At 44.2% G+C, this 14653-nt stretch overlaps 1 protein-coding gene and 1 long non-coding RNA gene across 3 annotated transcripts in view; one reads left to right on the forward strand and one right to left on the reverse strand.

Moving 5' to 3' along the window:
• LOC112412460 (uncharacterized) overlaps positions 1-12998 on the forward strand; it is a 29902-nt gene extending 16904 nt beyond the window's left edge. For both annotated transcript variants that reach the window (XR_003005810.1, XR_003005812.1), the window contains exon 3: positions 11247-12998. This is a non-coding gene — a long non-coding RNA (uncharacterized LOC112412460). The remainder of the gene's footprint in view (positions 1-11246) is intronic.
• FHOD3 (formin homology 2 domain containing 3) overlaps positions 1-14653 on the reverse strand; it is a 429142-nt gene that overhangs the window by 359920 nt on the left and 54569 nt on the right.

The raw sequence follows: 14653 nt of genomic DNA on the forward strand, positions 1-14653 counted from the left end.
TAATATGAGAACCAACCTCAGGGGTACTGTAAAGGTTAAAGGAGACAGAAGGAGTAAAAGCACTTACCACAAAGCCCAGATGCAAAATCATTAGTTACCAGTACAATGTATAAGAAGCTTTTGGTCCAGCACTTAGAATGAAGTTAAGAATTGAATAAATTCTTAAGGAAGGTAGTTCCTTCCTTCACGCAGTGTCTGTGCTTTCTGCTTCTTTGGGTGTGTGGTCTCCTTTCGATGTAGAAGGCACCTTCCAAAGCGCCTAGTCGATGGCTGAGAAGCCCGCTACATGAAGCAGTCAAGCACCTGCTCCACCGCAATTCCTCATGCTCTCCTCACCCGGGTACCAACCGCACTGTCCTTTCTTACTTACATCTCCATCACCCCCTCCTGGAGGGCAGGACACAAGTTTTCTTAACTGGAATCACCAGAAACTAGTGTAATGCTCTCGGTGCACGGAAGCATGGGCTTTGGCTCCAAAACCTGAGGTCCGCCACTCACCAGCTGCACAACTGTCACGAAGTTACCCTCTCTGGGCCTTAGTTTCTTCATGTGAAAGTTGACAGTAATAGCTCCTACCCTATAGGGTTGTTGTCAGAATGAAATGAAACAATACACATACACTGCTTCCCATGATTGCATCACAAAGTTCCATGTATATGGATAAGTGTGTACACACATATACGTCTATATCTATAGTTCCAGCTAAGAGTTTTACATGCATACTCAATCCATGCCTTCATTTACTGAGCACTAACCGTATACATATTTTAAACATACACGACAGGTGCTGAAGCAATGATGCACTGGTTCTGAAATTTCAGTTAAAAAAAACAAACCTTCGGTCCTTCCTAACAATTGATCAAAAATATCTTTCTGGATTAAAAAAAAAAAAGTTCCTTTTACATTTATTAAACTATTTTGGAGTCAAACACGATCATTAGGATCTCTTCTTTTTCACTATTTTTACTAAATGAACATAACCCTTTTGTAGGTCTGACCACTTTGGCTATTATCCTGATTGTCCTTACTTTAATTGACTTTGAATACATTATTAGAATGTTTCTTCTCGAATCTAAATTTTAAAAAGCTCTGTGACCTTTACCCCAAATTTCCATCCCTGCCTCCCTTGATAAGCTATGTCAGCCAAAGAGCCAGATGTGTTCGCCAAACTCAAATGCAATACTCTATCCCTTAACTTTAATAATCTCTTTTTTAACAGAACCATTCATTTGCTATTTGCAGTAAAAAAAAATCTGGTGATTCATTCATTCAACAAATATTTGTTGAGCCCCTGCTCTGTGCCAGACACTGAGAAGATGCTGGGGATGCAAGAGTGAGCAAATGATCAGAAGGCCCTGCCCCCCATGAACTGATATGGGGGGGGAGGTGCATGGAGACACAAGACAATAGACAACAAACACAATAAGGTCACGGTACTCATGCTGTCAGTTCTGCTGTAACACCACATAGGCGTTCCTGAAAATCACCATGCTATGCAAAGATCGCTTACCGAAAACCAAAGGGCATAAGGGGGGGAAAAGACAGGAACCTAATAAACGCTATAGCACAATTTTATACATGCCGAATGGCTAAGAAATACATAAGCGCTACAACCTCTGTGGCATTTTACTGAGGGAAAAAACCTGAAGGGTACTGGTGGAAGTGGTTACCCAGAAGGGCTGCAGCTCGGGAGTCATTGTGGGGTGTCAAGGAAGATGATCAGAAATCAGACGAAAGCTGTAACCACATGTAGGCAGAGTGTGCCTCAGACAACAAGACATGAACTGAGACAGCTGGGAGGTGTCTGAGGCGTGTGCGTGTGTGCATTTTGTGTATTCCCACGTGGCTTGACTCAGCTCAATGCAGTTTCCTGAGTTTATCTGGTGGTTCTGCAAAGAAAATTTCACATAAGCACATTTGAAACTCATGTTATACTCCAATTGTTCCCTAATATGTCAATCATGTTAGAACAAATGTATGCTTTAAAAACAAGTGTTAGACAGAACTGAGTATATAACATAAAGAGATAATTGCTGTGAAAAACTACAGCAGGATAAGGGAAACTCAGAGCGGGGATTTTGTTTACATTTTTGCTGTATTATTCAATACCACTATATTCATTCTATACCAGCTGTTCATAAAAAACGCATGTGCACTGCACTTATCCATGAGCCTGTGATCATTCTGGGACTACTTCTACCTTCAGAAGCACATGCTTTTGTCACACGGCCTCAGACACTGTACCCACCGCCTAAAGCCCTTCTATGGGGTCTCGAAGAACTTCCTACTATTATTCACTATTATAAAGCAATATGATTCAATGCATTGAAAAGACAGCAGAGTATTTCCAAATCAGCCCCTCTGTGTGATTAGTGACCCCGAATACATTCTTTGCATCCATCATCATTCTAATTCTCACTGTGTGTTCAGGGATTCTCATCAGATTCACCCTGGCAAAATGCAGTTAGGCTGCCTTTTCTTTACACTTTTCCAGTGGTCAAAAATGTGGTGAGATGATTTCAGCTGTTCCACATACTTTGAGAACTTCACCCAAATTGAACTCAGCCCATTTCCAACCTCCTTTCCCATGTCTGCTCATTCCTTCTTTCTAACCCAATCTAATCTCTAACAAATTCCAAAACTGGAACCACAGCTTTAAATCATAAATATTGCAAATTTTCTATCATCAATGTGAATTGCTCTTACTACTAGAAAAAAACTTTCATTACTTACATTTTAAAATTCATAGCAGAATGGGGATTTGGACACCATGCTTCAGGAGGTGGAGAAGCGGGCAGAGGGAGGGGCCTGGGGGGCAGAGGCACTGTAAATCCCCAGGAGGCTGGGAATGGCAGGGAAGCCGGGGCAGTGGGAGACCCAGGAAGGCTCCCTGGGCTGATTTACCAACCCACCAACCCCGGCTTGGTGGTTTCGTGTCTCGTGTTAAAATGATGTCAATGTTCATTCTTCTCTGTTCAGTGTTAAAAATACTAAAAGATGTAAGCTGATTGCTCATCTCCCTGATACATCCTTCCTACACGTCTGATAAAGACAGCTTCCATCAGTGTTTAATTTAATCAGATCTAATTCACCAAGGGCTTACTCAGGGACTCTTATGTTTTCTAATTTGAATTGGATCCTCTTTGTTTCTCAAAAGGCTTTTTCAGCCAGGGCTGCTGCTGGGGGATTAAAGCAAGGCACCCCTCTGGGCAGCCTGGAGGGTGACCTGGATCCCAGGCCGATCACACGCCATTGGGCAGGAACTACAAGCACTGCTGTCGGGGGGCGGGGGGCTGTCTTACATGAAACCAGGACTCAGCGGGTCCCCTGCACTCTTGGGAAGCACTGCTGTCACATTTCTGATGGTGCTTTCAAACCCGCACATAGAATATGCTTTTTGCATCACTATTTGATGCATGAAGACATATTCCAACACATTTGAATTGACCAACCTCAAAACCTCAAATCGTTGGTGGGAAATGAGAACAAGTCCTGTGGAAGGCAACTGGGCAAAATCTATCAAAAGTATAAGCGCACAAACCATCTGACCCAGCAATCCTACCTCTTGGAATTTATCCTACAGATAAACTTGTACGTGTGCAAAACGGCACACATACAGTTATTTACTGCAGCATTGCTTCTTATGGCCAAGAATAGGCAACAAACCAAGGAGATGGATTAAATAAAGGTTCCTACATACATGTAATGGAATATTATGCATCTGTCAAAAAGGAAATAGGCAGTTCTTTATTTACTAGCATGATAAGACCCTCAAAAACTACTAAGTGAAAAAAAAGTGCATATGACACGTTACCTTTTTTATTTTAAAAAGGGGGATGAATTACGTATTTTTCATTCATGCATTAAAAACACAGGGAATTAATAACACTGACTACATGAGGTGGCAAATTGGTGAGCTTCGGGAGTGGGAGTAGAGAACATGGCTGGGGTACGAGGGCAGGATACTTTATTATACATCATTCTATACTTTTCAAAGGTGCAGCCATGTGGCTGTGCCACCTTTTCCCCAAAAGTTAAATTTAGAGTTTAATTAAAGAACTTTTTAAAATTAAAATAAGAATCACACACCTTGTTGAAATGCCACCCCACTCCAAAACTGACAGTTGTACACTGATCTAGGAGTGAGGCTTGGGGTGTCCTGGGATCCATGAGAGCCCTGCTCTTCTCTTCCTGGCTCTACCCTGGGCCACAGTCTCCCCACTGATTCCTATACTGACCCCTTCAGAGTTCTCCTTCTTCAGGTAGCACACTCCCTCCTCCTGTTACCCGCTCCCTCTGTGCTTATCCGCACAGGTGCTGCCACCCAGAAACCAGCACGGCCCGGTTGTCCCCTAGAACTGGCACGTGGCCCCAAACCACCATCAACATTCACAGCAGCCCTGGCCAGATATCAATGTTGCATGTCACTACTGTCTTCTTGTTGACTACTGATTCTGGAAAATTATTCCAGAAAATCCGCTAGCAACTCCCACTGGACTCAGACCCACACTCGTGTGCTCAACAGTACATATCACCTTTATTGCTCTGAAACATTTTCTCAAGGGAGAAAACATTGAAGCCAGTCACCGCTCCACTTCTGTTCTCCATTCTAACACTTAACCCACACAAAAAATTCATTATATACAATCTCGGTCTTGTTTTAGACTTTAAGATCCTTACAGCGTTAGCTCCACAAACTCTTGGTTCGACTGAAGTTAAGTTTTCAGGGCCAATTAACTTTATCAAAATGAGAAAGGTCTCACAAAAGGAGCTATCCAACTTCCTCACCATGTACTGTTGAATAAGTATTGATATTTGAAAATTTGAAGGCATCTCTCTTTTGTTACCTAAGCATAAAAGTTAGATTTCGTTTAATTGTGTGCATTTCCTCACACACGAATGTCACTTGGCAAATCAACCTAATCTATATTTTCATTTAAAAAAATTGTTCTAGTTTTTGAAACATGCTCAGGAATACTTTATTAGCTTATTATCAGAATACATTTTGATAATAAGCTATTAAACCTCAGTGAAAACTAAGACAGTTGAAAGGTCTGCATGCCAGTTCCAGGAGAACCTGTGATGGTGACACTCCTGATGGCCACTCCTGGGCTTGGGCTGAGCCGTGGCTGAGTCATGGCCATATTTAACCTCTCCATTTGTCTTTTGGGTAAGAAAGGGATGGGGGTGAAAGAGACATGTGATAAACATCAAAACTCCAGCACTACTGGAGTCATCTGAAGTGAAAGGCTGGTAAGACATGTCCCCACTTACTATTTATACCACGCCAACTACATACTGTCCTGGACTGCCACCAGACCTCAGACCCCGACGGTCATAAAGCTGCTGGAATGGGAAAAGAATTTAGCAAGCATCTCAGCTAATCACAGATAAGCTAAAGGACACTAGCCAAATACCAGGGCTCCTGACTGACCCGTTCCCAGAAGCTGGCTCTTACTTTAGGCCAACACTGCATTTAAAAAACCCTAAGTGTGAGGGGGAGAAATATTTAACACCAAATTCTGTGGTTATCTAAAGTCTTGTTCATAAAACCAGCTGTCCCGCACTCACGAGGGTCAGCCACAGGTAAAACTGTCTCTGAGCTTCTTTGTTTAACAGACCCGTTCCCAGGCCCACCTCAGATCCCTCAGGGCCACCCTCCCGGGGCGGCACACACAGGCACCAGCCACCACCACGTGTGGGCAGAGAGGCACTTACAAGAGTGCAGTCACACTGGAGGGGGCAACACTGCCCAGGTGGCCAGCGGGAGATGCGATCCCAGGTGGGCGCACGACATTCCCTGAGTGTTTGCAGCTGGTCCATGATTCACAGGCCATAAGGCTCAGTCTGCGTGACACCTGACTGTACTTGACAGCCACAGACACCTCCAAATTGCGGCCCGTCTGCTTTCAAGTATGCACCGTCAATTAATTCAGCTCTGACGTGAGCCTGGCACCGCCGTGGCAGACCAAGGGGGTGCGGACGGATCAGTATAAACCCACGACAACTGTACGGAATGTCCAGGGCCACATCCTCCCTTCCCAGCCTCTGCAGGACCAGCCTCGGGAAGAGCTGAGCCCCAGAAGAGACAGAAGAGTGAACCAAGTGTAACTTAACACGAGAGTCTGTTGGGAGCCGTCTGACGCCTCCGAAAGTCATGTAGGCCAACGTCTTCTTCAAGAAAAGGGGCAAACCCTTTCTCAGTCCTATTTTTAGACCTTCCCAGTAGCCTGTGCTCCAGAGCGAACATTCCCCGAGCAGGCGAATTCTGTGAGTCGAGCATCTGCTCTTCTTGATGTGGAAAGGAAGGCAAGACAGAATGCGCCTTCCTCCCCTCGGCTGTGTTCCTCCCTGGCCACCCAGGACAACGCTGGCCCAAGGAAGCCCTCCCGACTCTGACGTCCATCAAACGCACCAACTGGCTATTTACAGCCGCCCCGTTCACCCGTTACTCAGGCACTTAAAAGAGCATGACTCCTAATCCCGGGGGCAGCACAGATGCTGCTTTGCCTTTAGCCTGTGCTCTTACAGGAAACCTAAACATTAAAAATAACAAGCTGCTACAGGGTAACTATGGAGTACCAGCATTCTTTCCTTCCATGGTTTATGTCAATTCAGGAAAACATGTGTGAAGCATCTGCCTTCTTATTTAAACAGAAAGCAAGAGCTCAGATTGCCGGACTGTGGCATTTTAGGCACAAACCCAACAGCTAAATGGGGAGCCACATCCATGGGAGGGGCACGCTTGACTCGGGCCACCACAGCTGCCCTGGCCACCAACTGCCCAGGAGGCCTCCACTTGAACCGAAGGGGAGACAGTCAACAACAGAGCACAGCCAAATACACAAAGAAAAGAGTAAGACTTCCTGATGACTGCACAGCCAGAGAGCCAGAGTCCAAAGTCCTGTTGACTACGGAGAAGACAGCAAAGGATAATTATTTTAAAATTCCTCTTACTGCATCCAGTGCTGTTTCACAACATTTTCCTTGAATTTGATACTGCTATGAATTTAATATGTGTATGGCCAGACTTACTTTAAAATGAATAAACCGTAATTTTAACATTAGAAGTTCTTCCTCCAGCTCTATACTTCTTCTACCATTCTCCTCCCTCTGACACTGAGGATTACTTCCCAGACCGCTGTTTCAGGCCTCTTTATCAAAATGAAATTCCCATTTAGCAAGAGTGTGTGGATTCTGACTAAAGGGTCTGACTTGTGTCACACCGTAAGAGCCAGGCAGCAGAAGTAAACACGTCACATGCCTTTCCTGCACACCTTTTTCGTCATAAACGTAAACTTTCCTATCAATTCAGGTCCGCGGTAATATTCCCAAGCCCCAAAGTGTCTAGTTCTTGAGGACAAAGCGTCCGAACTCACATGGAATATCTTTTTTTTTTTTGCGGTACGCGGGCCTCTCACTGTTGTGGCCTCTCCCGTTGCGGAGCACAGCCTCCGGACGCACAGGCTCAGCGGCCATGGCTCACGGGCCCAGCCGCTCCGTGGCATGTGGGATCTTCCCGGACCGGGGCACGAACCCGTGTCCCCTGCATCGGCAGGCGGACTCTCAACCACTGCGCCACCAGGGAAGCGCCCTGGAATATCTTGAAATTGCTTTTACAAAAGCAACATGGATGCTTTCTAAAAAACTGCAGCAGAGGATAAAGCACTTTATTCAATCTTTCTCCCCCAAAAGTCTTTACTTGGACTTGGACAAACATTCTGAATCCTAATCTCTGTGCAATTCCTCTTCAGAGTACATGAAAATGTGGAGCCATTGTGAACATCTAAACTCTTGAGAGAGCCACCACCACGCCGAGCCTAATCAGAAATGGGTACATTTGTGTAGATGGATTGAAGGTGCAGCATTTCCAAATACCAAATGACCACCCGCTTCCAAAGTGTCCCTGAGGTGAAAACTAAGGAGTCTCATTTTTGGTGGGAAAACCGAAGAAAATGATCACATCTTACAATTCATATGATTATATGCGTCTATATGCCCAATGCTTTTCCTTTTTCGTTAAAAGTAACATTTTTCAGCCTAAATTTCATCAATTTGGTGGTAATTGTAATTTTTTTTTAAAAAAGCTCTGCAAACAAAAAAGTTTTCCGGGACAGTTAATAGCAGTTGATTGGATTCATGTCAAGGAAATGGAAAGTTGGTAAAAGAAGTTAAGGCCAACATTATAATCTTCTCTAAGGCAGTTCATTTGCTGAGTGACTTTATATTTTTCCAAATATCTGGGGAGGGAATGTCACTGGAAGTTTCATACTTGTCTTCTTCAACGATATATCTGTCCTCTCTCGACAATCCCTTGCTGGCTCAGAAATATACACAACAGCAATAAAAGACAAAGCATGTGGTTATGGAAAGAGGTTTCTAAGGTATATAATCTCAAGAAACAAAGGCATGTGCATATATATTCTGGTTCCTCCAGTACCTCTCACCCAAGGGGGAAGAAACTGAAATAGAATTAAAGAAGTAGACCTCTCCATTTTGAACTGCTTCTTGACAGAGATGACAAACCTGGGCAGCACAGGAGACAGGAGGTGGAGTGGCCACTGCAGGCAGAGGGAAGGGCAGGGGGAGTGGAGAGAGGACCCTGGCCGGCAAGAGGATGAGCCTGTACTGTACACCAGGTAAGGCTGAGGGGTTCACCTAGAAAGACGTTATGCAGGAGAATGTCCTGGACAGGGCTGCATTTCAGGGAGATCACCCTAAAGTGTGTGAAGGGCTGGCAGAGAATCCCACTGGAGGAGAGGGACCCCAGGGAGAGTGCCACAACCGTCCTCCATGCCACACCTCCATACCACCAAAATGTGGCGGTATGGAGTGGAGGAAGAGGGCTCATGGGAACAACTTCACAAATCAAAATTATATATTCATTTTTTTTTTTTTTTTTTTGGCCACGCTACACAGCATGCAGGATCTTAGTTCCCTGACCAGGAATCGAACTCGTGCCCCCTGCAATGGAAGCACCGAGTCTTAACCACTGGACTACCAGGGAAGTCCCCAAAATTATATATTCTTAATAAGTAGAAATGAAAGATTAAACAAAATAAGCGCCACTGACCAAACAGTTGTGCAAGGATTAATGAGTAAATGACGGCTCACTCAGTCACCTGTGTCAGGTGAACAAAGATGTAGACGAAAATGCCCAGGACAGGGGTCAAGGACTCGTCACGCTTCCTAAGTGACATCCAACCCACCTTTTCATGTTTCAGAGTAATGACAGATGGTATCAACCTATATATATATGACACTCAGACATTTATGTGTTTGAGATCTGTTTGAAAAGCAAATTTATTTAATTTATTTCCAAGTAAAACAGGAGAGAAGCAAAGAGATCACTTGATGATCGTTTGTTTGGATCGAACTTCAAAGAGACCAGATCCCTTTCTCTTTCTCTTGTGGGGATGCTGTGACACGGAAAGGAGAAAGACCAGCCTTATTACGCAGTCTTGGAAAAACTTGTTAGTGAGACAAGGACATCCGTCTGAAATTAAGGATATACAACTGAATGTGCCCCAGAGCTTAGTATTTCTTTTAGGACTGAAGAAGCATGTGGATCATTTTAATCCTGTTGGAAATGACTTACAATGTTCCTGGGGCTTATGCTAAATATAGATATACTGCAGCCTGGTAAACTTTTAAAACATCAACCAATTAAATATTTATTGCCTGGATAAAACAGTTCGAATGAAATGAAGCCTAAAAGGAACCACTTGTCCTCAGGGACAGACTGAATCATAAGTTTTAATGATGTATGAATAAATCCTAGCACACCAAGATCGTTAAAGGTCAACATTTCTTCTTAATCTTTTCTTTCCCTTTCGCTTGCTGAATCAGTTCTCATCCTACACTGCACTTCTTGCTGCTGTGCCTGTGTATCAAAGAAGCCCCAGTGCTCCCTTCTGATTTGACTTCGCTGATTCGTTGAGAACTAAGAAATGAGGTCATAAAGCTGACAGAAATACAACTGACCCTGGAACCTCACAGGTTTGAACTGTGAAGGTCCACTTAGATGTAGATTTTTGTCAACAGTAAACCCTACAGTACTAAGTGATTCACCGTTGGTTGAATCCACTGATGCAGAACCACCTTGGAAACGGAGGAACTGGGGGCCGACTATAAATGACACTCAGATTTCCGACTAAGCAGAGGACTGGTGCCCCTAATCCCCACGTTGTTCGAGGGTCAACTGTATAGGCAAAATAAGAATAAACAAGTGCCACGTGAGAGCCTTTCCTCTGTGAACGTGAATTAGCACTAACACACAGAATTTCAACAGCTGACTTTTATTCTCCGATTGCCCTGGTCATCAGGGCCTGTCCCCACCTCCGCCTGTGCTCACATGAGACAAGCCGCACTCAGCAGAGGCCCCGCATCTCCCTGAGACACTGTAAAGATCTCCCAGCCAGGAGGCCCAGAAATGGAGGCCCTCAACATCCCTCCCCTGCAGTCCCTGCTCCCCGGGCCCGCAACTCCCCTCTCCTGATGGCCAGGTCCCTTGGCTACTCAGGCTTCTGTGTCTTGCCCAGGGCAGCAGCCTGGGAGTAGGCTCCCTGCCCCACCCCGACCAGAGCATGAGGCAGGCCTGCATTGCCCGGAAGTCAGGCAACCCCCCAACATGGTCCTCCAAGCCCGGTGCTGCCACCGCCAGCCAAGTGCTCTCCTGAAAGCTTCAACTTGACCTCTGGGGGAGCTTCCTTCTTCCCATGCTAAACCCACCTCTCTGGTGGAGTGTGCGAGTTAAAGAGAATGCTAGAGAACACCCCACCCAAGCCCAGCCCATAGAATGTGCTCAATAAACATTAGGGGTAGGCAGGGCGGCTACTGTCACACTCGTTGTCATCATCACAGGCAGCCAGCTGGGGCCCCTGGATCATCTCCCCACAGCCCAGCATGGGGCTGGCACCAGTGACTGCCTGGGGATGAGCTGACGTGGGTGGACAAGTGTTTGGTGGCTTCAGGTGAGGAGGGGCTCCCCTCGCGCTTTCCCGGTGTGGCTTGTCAGTACTGCTTCCACCTTTGGCTCTGAAACTCACTCAGCTAAATATAATAATATTTAGAAATGCACGGTCCCGCCCTTACAAAATGCCCTTTGCACACTCCAGAAGACAGAGGAGAGTAATAGAAAGAGATGGGCGTCTTGAGATCAGAAGGATTTGGTTTTCAGTCTCCACTAGTGACACAACTTTTATGTCAGTTTCTCAATGAAAAGCACTTTCTTTGTCTTCAAACAGGAATGGCTCTCTCACTTAGGCCACCGTGTGCAGCTGCTGAGATTGTGGACCTCCATGCAGCTACTCCTGTACACGACCTACGACAACTCCTCAACAACTCAGTCACCCTCCTCCCACCTCCTGTTTGTCTCTCCCAGCAGCTACGTGCAAAGTGAAGCAGGCCTGCTGGTTTTGCTCCACTAAAAAACTATAAAACCTGAAGCACTCTTTTGAAATTTTGAACTCTTCTATAAACTTTGCTTCTCAGACCAGTCTAAAATAATTTTTTTAAATTAAATCTTAAAATGATATAAGCAAATTCATAGAGACAGAAAAGAAGATTCCAGGTGAAGCGGAGAATGGGAAGGCATTGCTTAATGGTTACAGAGTCTCTGTTTGGAAAGATGAAAAAGTTTTGGAAGTAGCAGTGGTGGCTGCCCAAAATTCTGAAGGTAACTACTGCTTCTGAATTGTACACTTCAAATGGTTAAGATGGTAAATTTTATGTTATATGTATTTTACCACAGTAAAAAAATTTAATTATATGTAGGATGTGGTGAGCTCTGGAGAAGGGAGCATATATCTTGGCCATGGATAAAATATATAAATCCAGCTGCCTAACGTTATGGGTGTGGCTCTGCTTGACAGATGAAGGGCTGGTGTTGGACTTGCTCCAAAAGCAACTCACCATCCCCAAGGAAAGCAGCCCTGGTCATCCCAGAGCCAAGCGTAAGGGCTCGAGGCTCTGGCCAGCAGGCCTGGCCTCAGAACACAGCCCACAGAACACCTGGGGCCACGTTCTGAGGTTCCCAGTTAGAATGTGTCACACTTTCTACTGGTTTTGTCAGGGGAGACATTAAAGAAGCTTCTAGAGGGACCACCATCTCACAGGGTCTCCGAGCGTGTGCTCCAGCGGTGGATCTGAACATGTGTGGTACTGGGAAATCAGCACCCTTCCCTCTGGGTGGGTAGGATATCACAGGCCACTCATCCCCAAGACACCTTTTCCTAAGGCCTCCTTCTCCAAACACAACTTGACAACAACGTTTGACTTATGTTAGAAAACATGAAAAGAGTCAGCCTTTTTGACAAGTTTCTGATGAATACTGCTGAAAACTAGCGTGTCTAAGTTATGTGACTGTGTTTCTAGGAGAAGTGCAGGTCTCTGGCTCCAGCCCTGCCCGTTGCTGGCTTGTCCATCGTGCATCTCACTGAACAAGGTTCACCACGTGCCCAGGGTAGGCAGTGGCCCGGCCAGGCTCCAGTAACACTTCACCAGCAACATGTCTGTGACATGCATTCCATGACGATGTGCCACCAGAAAGATGAGAAAATGCTCATATCACACTTTCTTTTTTATATATTAGCTTTCTATGATCTTTTCACAGACTTCTGAACTCCACCAATATATTTTAACCCTAATGTTATACAACAGTGATTTTTTTCTAATCAAAACAAAAAAATCCAAAATGATTGGGGCAAAAGGTATTCTGACTTTCATAAAACAATTTTAAGTGCAAATTCTTCTCTCTACCTTAAGTCTTGCTTTAGGGGGAATAAATTCACCTGGGTAACTCTTCTCCAGAATCACACTGACTTTCACACGGGGAAAATGTCATGATAGCCTAAGACATATTGATAGCCTTCCCAGCTGCTTAAGAATAAGTCTGATTTTACTCCTTGTCATCTGTCAGTCACCCTGAGTTTAAATTATGTGCATTTAAGCAACATTTTTGTTTTTGTGTTAAGAATGATATCACCCTTTCCCCTTAGAGTCAGCCGTATTTCTATAAATTCGAGTTTAATTTTAAATCCTAGAACTAAAGTCGTTTTTCATTTCTTGGTAAGTAGCTTTATCTCACATTGCTCTTCAATGTATATGTGAACATACACACGAAAGCCCTTGCCCTTGTACAGCCTTTGGTTCCTTTCTCCTTTTAAAAACTAACAACTGCAGCATTCTACTGGACCACTCAGGCCAGGTTACGAAGATAAAGCCCTTGCCCTTGCACAAATTCCCTTATCACAGTTGTTCTAAAAGTACTAAAGAAAGGCCACTGGGTTGGAATAGCTTTTCTGCCCCTCCCCCATCATCCCCCTTAGGCAGTGGCTCTAAGCACTGCTAACAATACCGCCTTGCCACACATGTAAGGTAGGGGTGGCGGGACTGTCCTGGTTATAATTAGGCAGGCACAGAAGACACTTTATACAGAGGACTCAAATCCTACTCCACAGCTCCAGTGTTCCATTGGTCCCCCTGCAGATGGCTCACCAGGGAAGTCTCTGTTTTAGGAGTGTGTGGATGGGGGTGAGAGAGGAGAGGACAAGGGAGCAGCCACTGCCTGGAGCAGGGGCTACTCAAAGGGAGAAAGTCAGCAGGCAGGCCAAATTTCCAGGCCCAAAACGGTGGCCATGTTTTTAGGATCAGAGGGAGGAGAGTGTCAAATAGCATTGGAATAAGAGCGCTCTCACTTTGAGAAGAGGAACCAAAACCTTGGTTCCTTTCTCCTTTTAAAAACTAACAACTGCAGCATTCTACTGGGCCACTCAGGCCAGATTATGAAGATAAATCCACAGGGATAACTACTCGGTTTTATGCTCCAAACATTTTAACTGTAGGTACTCTATATCATACTATAAAAAGCAAAAACAAAAAAAGCAAATAAATATAGGAACCAAACAGGGAATAAGATGAAAAGCCACTGAAAAATAAGAACAAGAAGGCAAGATCTTGGTGTGGTTTAAGAACTAGAATTCAGTGATTAAATATCGTTTAGGTTAGTTTCAAATATACAGAGATATGAAATCAATTGATTCCTCACTCAGGATCACATAACGATAAGTAAATGTTGCACTTTGATGAATTACATTATTTTAATAACTTCCTTTATAACAGATCCCAAATTATCAAAAGCACTTAAGATATAGAAGTGAAATTTAAAATATGTTTATTAATTCATCAAAACATATGAGGACATGGTGCTGTAACTGCATATCAACAAACAAAAAATTAAGCCGAACCCCTACCTCACACCATATACAAAGACTAACTCAATAATGGATCAAAGACCTAAATACGAGAGGTAGAATGATAAAACTGGTAGAGGAAAACCTAGGTGTAAACCTTCATGAGTTTGGGTTAGGCAATGATACCTTACATATGACACCAAAATCACAAGGAAAAAAAAAAACAAAACAGGTAAATTGGACTTCATCAAAATTTGACATGTGGTACTTAAATGGTCACCAAGAAAGTGAAAAGGCAACACAGAGAGGGAAATATGTGCAAATCATAACCGATAAGGAACTTATATCCAGGATATATAAAGAACTCTTAAAACACAAGAATAAAAAAGCCAAATAACCCAATTTTTTAAATGGCTATGGATTTGAAAACCTTTTCTTCAAAAACAATAATGTCTAATAGG

The sequence above is a fragment of the Neophocaena asiaeorientalis genome, unplaced genomic scaffold (assembly GCF_003031525.2).
Source record: "Neophocaena asiaeorientalis asiaeorientalis breed wild unplaced genomic scaffold, Neophocaena_asiaeorientalis_V1.1 scaffold670, whole genome shotgun sequence".
Classification (NCBI taxonomy): domain Eukaryota; kingdom Metazoa; phylum Chordata; class Mammalia; order Artiodactyla; family Phocoenidae; genus Neophocaena; species Neophocaena asiaeorientalis.